This window comes from Canis lupus, chromosome 12 (assembly GCF_011100685.1).
Source record: "Canis lupus familiaris isolate Mischka breed German Shepherd chromosome 12, alternate assembly UU_Cfam_GSD_1.0, whole genome shotgun sequence".
Classification (NCBI taxonomy): Eukaryota; Metazoa; Chordata; class Mammalia; order Carnivora; family Canidae; genus Canis; species Canis lupus.
In genome coordinates this window covers 26916148-26923365 of record NC_049233.1, presented here as the reverse complement: position 1 = coordinate 26923365, position 7218 = coordinate 26916148, and the positions used below count along the sequence as shown (strand labels likewise).

The 7218-nt window shown below is 34.2% G+C and overlaps 1 pseudogene; it reads right to left on the bottom strand.

The window, feature by feature from the left end:
* Nucleotides 1-3653: 3653 nt before the first annotated feature.
* On the bottom strand, nt 3654-5584 carry LOC111098206 (annotated as a pseudogene).
* Nucleotides 5585-7218: the final 1634 nt, after the last annotated feature.

The following is a 7218-nucleotide window of genomic DNA, read 5'->3' as shown; positions in this document are numbered from 1 at the left end:
GCAGTGTGAGAGGAGATGGTGGTGATGAAGCAGGGTGATGGTGATAGCAGAGACAGTAGATGTGGTCTGGAGGAAGATAATGGGTGCTTCTATTTGCCTCTTTGGTAATGATGGATGGTGACATCATCCCTTTTCCATCTCTGGCTGTCAGAATTTAGACAGGAAGGGAAGACTTTAGTTTGTAGCCCATAACAATAAGTTTTTGATTAGGCTACTTGTTGACTGTTATCACCATGGTAAATTTCAAATGACCTGATTCTGTTCTTTATATTTCTTTTCCATTGCCTTTAGTCCTCTTTGAGTGTCTCACAATCAGCATCCTGAGAGGGGTTATTACTTGATCTCATTCTTACTAAGAGAAAATACTCACATTGGGTTGGGTTCCTAGGTCATCTCTCTCTGTAAACTATTTGTCTTCTCTATGTTCAATTTGTTGATGGCTCCCTTTGTTAGAATGCTGGTCTTTGGTCATTTTTTTTTTTAAAGATTTGATTTATTTATTTATTTATTTATTTATTTATTTATTTATTTAATGTATTTATGATAGTCACAGAGAGAGAGAGAGAGAGGCTGAGACACAGGCAGAGGGAGAAGCAGGCTCCATGCACCGGGAGCCCGATGTGGGATTCGATCCCGGATCTCCAGGATCGCGCCCTGAGCCAAAGGCAGGTGCCAAACCGCTGCGCCACCCAGGGATCCCCAGATTTTATTTATTTATTCATGAGAGACACACAGAGAGAGACAGAGAGGCAGAGACACAGGCAGAGGGAAAAACAGGCTCCACGCAGGGAGCCCAACATGGGACTCGATCCTGGATCTCCAGGATCACACCCTGGGCTGAAGGGCAGCGCTAAACTGCTGAGCCACCTGGGCTACCCTGGTCTGTGGTCTTAATACAAAAGACGTGGATACTTGTGAGCAAATTTCTGCTTCAGTCAGCTTTCTTCACAAGAGGGTTGTAGACTGTCAGGTTTTAGTTCTTTATAACCTTTATAAAACATTCCAGGTCTTGCAGGGCTAGGAGCGAGTGTGTTTTTCTGAAATGCTTCATAACTCCTTCTTATATATTGATTTTAAAGTTTTAAAGTCTCAGAGAGCAATCTAATTTCCCTTATTTATAAGTTCTTGAGGGAATTGTCCCTCAATACTACCAAAGAGATTAAAATGGACCAACTTATTTTAAGCAGAATTGATTAATCTAGCAAGAAAGATGAGATATGAAATCTGATTAAAGTAATTAGGAGTCATAAAGAGACTACAAATATTTGTACAGAATCTAAGACATTTAACAATGGAAAATTTTTACAGTCATCTTAAAAGTTATGGTTATTATTTAGATGAATTTTCATATAAGATAATATAGTTAAGTTTACATATTATAGCACAAAATACAAATAACTGTACAAAATAAGAAAATGTGCAATTCTATTCATTAAAAGAAATGAGTGAATATCTATTATGTAATAAAATGTACTTCCTGTTCTTTATTAAGCTATATAAATTTTAAAGAAACTAGGATCTGCATGAATGTAACATTGGTATGTATTCTATATTTCATAAATATTAAATTTTGAATCCAAAGTCAAATGCTGCAAGTAATAATATTCAGTAAATTCTTTATAAATGTGTCAATTAAACTTTTAAAGGAGATAAATATTAATATCTTGTATTCATTGCCATTTGAATTTTCTCAAATCACTTATTAATTATCCTTCTTACAGATTTAATTTTTTCCAGTATATCTTACAGAATGTATGCCATGTTGGACAGAAAAATCTTCTATTTATGTTTAAAGTTAGATGATCTCAGATACTTGTATTTTTGACACTTGCCATCACTATAAAGCAATTCCAGTAATTTATTTAAGCATTACATAACTCAAGGGGTAAGAGGAAAAAATAAGTAAGTTAAACTTAATCTGCTTTGTATTTCACAATACTATCTTTTATATGTTCTATACATAAATGGTTTGTGTTGCTCTCTTATGCAGGTATAAATGACAATATAAGTAAATACTCAGAGTGTGAATCTAAATCTGGTTTGCTGTACATCCACATTATTGAGGATATGGTAACATTGAAATAAATAATTATTTAAGATAGAAACAGGAGGGATCCCTGGGTGGTGCAGCGGTTTGGCGCCTGCCTTTGGCCCAGGGCGCGATCCTGGAGACCCGGGATCGAATCCCACGTCGGGCTCCCGGTGCATGGAGCCTGCTTCTCCCTCTGCCTGTGTCTCTGCCTCCCTCTCTCTCTCTCTGTAACTATCATAAAAAAAAAAAAAAAAAAAAAAAAGATAGAAACAGGAGATGTTTTTCCAACCAGAAAAGGGGTAAAAGGCCCACAGAAACTGTCAATGACTTACACATGATTTCTCTGCTTTGTTAAGAAAATTTAAAAATGAGAAAGCTGTATAACTTTTAAAATACCTTTTGCTCTTACAGTATTTTTCAAAATACTCTGGTACATAAGTGTGTTAAGTGTACTATTTTGTGGTACATGAGACTAAATCTTTAAGGTCGGAAGTGGGGAAAACCTTGAACCACATATATCTTAACTTGCATTTTGCAGATGAGAAAAATGTCTCAGAAAGTCTTCAGTGCCTTGATCATAGTCGCATGTTTTATAGATAGATAAGCCAGGAAAGTTCACAGTACTGCAAGTCAAGAATTCTTTCCCTCACTCCAAAGCTGTCATACTATTGAATTCAAGATACTATTTTTAATCAGGTCTTCTCTAGGGGTCTATTTTCTATCCTAATTTTGTTACCATGCTTAAGGAGGTCAGTCTCTTAGGTTTGGTTGTACCATAAGATACTATTTAATAACCTGTGAATGGTGTAGAAAAGGAGGATTTGAAAGTAAATCTAGACTCTAAGACTTGAACTAGCCTCTTTCACAAATAGGTGGAGAATTTGAAATACTAAAAAAAAAAATATCTTGGAAACCTTTTCAAAGTGAAAAAATACTTGGGAGTTACCTAATCATTGCTTTAAAATGTCTTTGTGACTGAGGACTTAGAGTATTAGCAACATTATTGAACTTGGCCGATTTTTAACATGAAGGAATTCTTAAATCTCACCCACATGATTCTAGTATATTTACACAAACATCTCAAATCTTATCTCTTATCTTAATAAGAGTGAAATCTATGGAGAAAGGGACAAAGCAGTTTGAATTCTGAAAAACATCAAAAGTGTTTGATTTGATTCTTCACATAGTTGAAGTTCTCTTATTGGAAGGGTATGTATTTATGATTGTTAGATTCTTCTAATTTACTGAAATTTTATCATTATGAAATGCACCTTTTAACTTTCTGGTTATATTCTGCGTCTTGAAGTTAATATATTATTATAGCTATTACAAATTTTCTATATCGACTGTTTATTGGGACATTGATTTTCCATTTACTTACTTTCAACTGATTTGTTTCTTAACATAGGCATAACTTGGAGATATTGCAATTTCAGTTCCAGACCACCAGAATAAAGTGAGTATCACAGCAAAGCAAATTAAAATAATTTTTTATATTTTATAAAAAATAATATAAAAATTATATTTATACTATATTGTAGTCTATTACGTGTGCAATAGGATTATCTCTAAAAAACAATGTGTATACCTTAATTAAAAATACTTTATGGCTAAAAATATGCTAATCATCATCTGAGCTTTCAGTGATTCATAATCTTTTTGTGGGTGGAGGGTGTTGCCTGGGATATTGATGGTGCTGATTGATCATTGTGGGGGTTGCTGAAGGTGAGGGTGGCTATGGCAACTTCTTAAAATAAGACAATGAAGTTTGCCACATCAATTGACTCTTCCTTTCACAGGTGATTTTTCTGTAGTATGCAATACTACTTGCTAATATTTTACCCAGAGTAGAACTCTTTTCAAAATTAAAGTCAATCCCCCTCAAATTCTGTAGGTGCTTTATCAATTAAGTTTAGGCAATAGTCTAAATCCTTTGTTGTCATTTCAACAATCATCACAGCACTTTACCAGGAGTAGTTTCTATCTCAAGAATTTACTTTCTCTGCTCATTCATAAGAAGATACTCATCATTCATTAAAGTTTTATCATAAGATTGCAGCAATTCAGTCACATCTTTAAGCTCCACTTCTATTCTCTTGCTTTATCACATCTAGTTACTTTCTCCACAGAAATCTTAAACACTTCAAAGTCATCCATGAGGGTTGGTTTCAACTTCTTCCAAAGTCCTGTTTATATTGATATTTTGACTTCTTTGCATGAGTCATAGAGGATCTTAATGGCATCTAGAGTGGCGAATTGTCTCTAAAGCGTTTCTGATTTACTTTTCCCAGATTCATCAGAATAATCATTGTCTATGGCAGCTAGAGCTTTATAAAATACATTTCTTAAATAATAAGACTTGAAAGTTAAAATTACTCCTTGATCTAATGGCTACAGAGTGAATGTTGTGTTAATAAGCATGAAAACAACATTAGTCTCTGTGGGCATCTTCATCAGACCTCTTGGGTGATCAGGTGCATTGTCAATGAGTAGTGATTTTTTTAAAAGATTTAATTTATTTATTCATGAGAGACACAGAGAGAGGCAAGGACATAGAGGGAGAAGCAGGCTCTCTATGGGGATCCCAATGTGGGACTCGATCCTGAGACCCCAGGATCACGCCCTGAGCCAAAGACAAATGGTCAATCACTGACCCACTTAGGCATCCAGAGCAGTGATATTTTAAAATAAATCTTTTTTTTTTTTTTTTTTTTTTTTCTGAGCAGTAGGTCTCAACAGTGGGCTTAAATATTCAATTAACTATGTTACAAACAGATGTGCTGTCATCCAGGCTTTATTGTTCAATTTATAGAGCACAGACAGAGTCAAGTGAGCATATTTCCTAAGGACCCTAGGATTTTCAGAATGGTAAATGAGTGTTGGCTTCAACTTTGAAGTCATCAGCTGCACTAGCCCCTAATAAGACAGTCATCTTGTCCTTAGAAGCTTTGAAGCCAAGCTTTAACTTCTCTCTAGCTTGGAAAGTTCTAGATGGCATCAACAGTTCACCTACAATGAAAACATGTTGTTTAGTGTAGCCTTCTTCATAAATTATCTCAGCTATATCTTCTGGATAACTTGCTACAGCTTGTACAACAGCACTTGCTGCTTCACCTTGCACTTTAATTTATGGAGATGTCCTTTTTCCTTAAACCCCATGAACCAACCTCTGCTTGCTTCAGACTATTCTGCAGCTTTCTCACCATTCTCAGCCTTCATAGAATTGAAGAGAGTTAGGGATGTGTTCTGGTTTAGGCTTTGGCTTAAAGGGATATTGTGGCTGGTTTGATCTATCCAGATCATGAAAACTTTCTCCATATCGGCAATAAGGCTGTTTCACTTTCTTATCATGTGTGTGTTCACTGGAGTAGCACTTTTAATTTCTTTTAAAATGTTGCTTTTGCATTTAGAATTTAACTAATGTAAAATGCCTAGCTTTTGGCCGAACTTAGCTTTCAACATGCCTGCTTCAACAAACTTAATCATTTCTAGATTTAGATTTAAAGTGAGAGAAATGAAACTCTTCCTTTCAATTGAACACTTAGAGACCATTGTGGGGCTATTAATTGGCCTAATTTCAAAATTGTTTTGTCTCAGGAAATAGTGAGACCTGAGTTGGGGAAGATAAATGGAGGAATGGCTAGGTGGTGGAGCAATCAGAACATACACATGTATTAAGTTCACTGTCTTATGTGGGCACAGTTCATGGCACCCAAAACAATTATAATAGCAACATTAAAGATCACTGATTACAGGTCACCAAAACAAATATAATAATAATAATGGAAACGTTTGAAATATTGAATTACCAAAATGTGACACAGAGGCATGAAGTGAGCAAGTGATGGAAAAATGGCACTGATAGACTTGCTCAATGCAGTGTTGCAACAAACTTTGATTTTCTGTAAAGCAAAATAAAACAAAGCACAGTGAAATGAAGTATGCCTTTATTTAGTGTAAATTTTGAAAACAGCAGAGTTGGGTTTCATATGTTTGTTTATTTAAATCCATTTTGATAATCTATGGGTCTTAATTGGAGCCCTTAGTCAATTAGGACTTAATTATTGATATGGTTGTATTTAGGTCTACAATTTCACTATTTGTTTTTTGCCTTCTCTATTTTTCTTTTTGTTTCCATTGTTGTTATTTTGCTCTTTTTCATTTTTTTCTTGCCTTGTTTAGAATTATTAAGTGTGTATTCAAATTTAGTTTTAACTTATCTATGTTTTCACTTATGCCACTTCACAGTTTTTTAGTGGTAATTGTAGGGATGTAGATCCTTAAAATCTCACAGTATACATAGAGTTAATATTGTACTACTTCACATTAGAAATCTGATTACTGTATAGGTCCATTTGACCTACCTCTTATGCTATATAGAGTTACATAAGAATTAGCATATTAGAGTTGGGAAGTGATACACCTCACAAAACAATATTTTAATTTTTTAAACAGTTGCATTTATTTTAATTAAATTTAAATAGAATAATAGTCTTTTGAATTTATCCACACAAGTATCATTTTCAATGTCCTTCAGATTTCTTGAAGATTTGAGTTTCCACCTGGTCACATATTCTTTCAGTGAACTTAGCCTTGCTTGTAGTACATGTCTCCTGGTGAAAATTGTACCGTTTTTTAAAAGCTGAAAATTACTATTTTTCTTCATTCTTGAAGGTTGGTTCTACAGGATACAGAATATTCTGGGTTGATGATTTTTTTGGCAGCAATTTAAAGATGTCTTCTGACCTCAGTTTTCATAAGCTAGAATACATTCAAAGATGTTTCTAAGAGATCCAGGTTAGACAATGGCTAACATTCTAGGGTACTCTACTTTATCAGAAACTTCCTATTTTTAACAGATTTTTGGAATACAAGACATTCTCAAGACAAAGAAGTAGAAATAATACTTTCAGATGTCTAGTTTAAACAGTGATTAAAAAAGCCAATTTCTGATACATCTCTTTGGCAATTAGTATTTACCTATCTTTAAAAATAAATCACCCTCAGGGTTCTTGGCTGGGTCAGTCAGTATAGCATCTGACTCTTGATGTATGACTCCCATTCTTTAAAAAAAAGTCACCCTTAATCTTTTATTTATTGCCTTACACATGTAGAATGACTTTACCTTTTTGTAAAAGATAAAATAAAATTAGTCAAAGTATCATCTTATAAGTTTAATCCTTTTC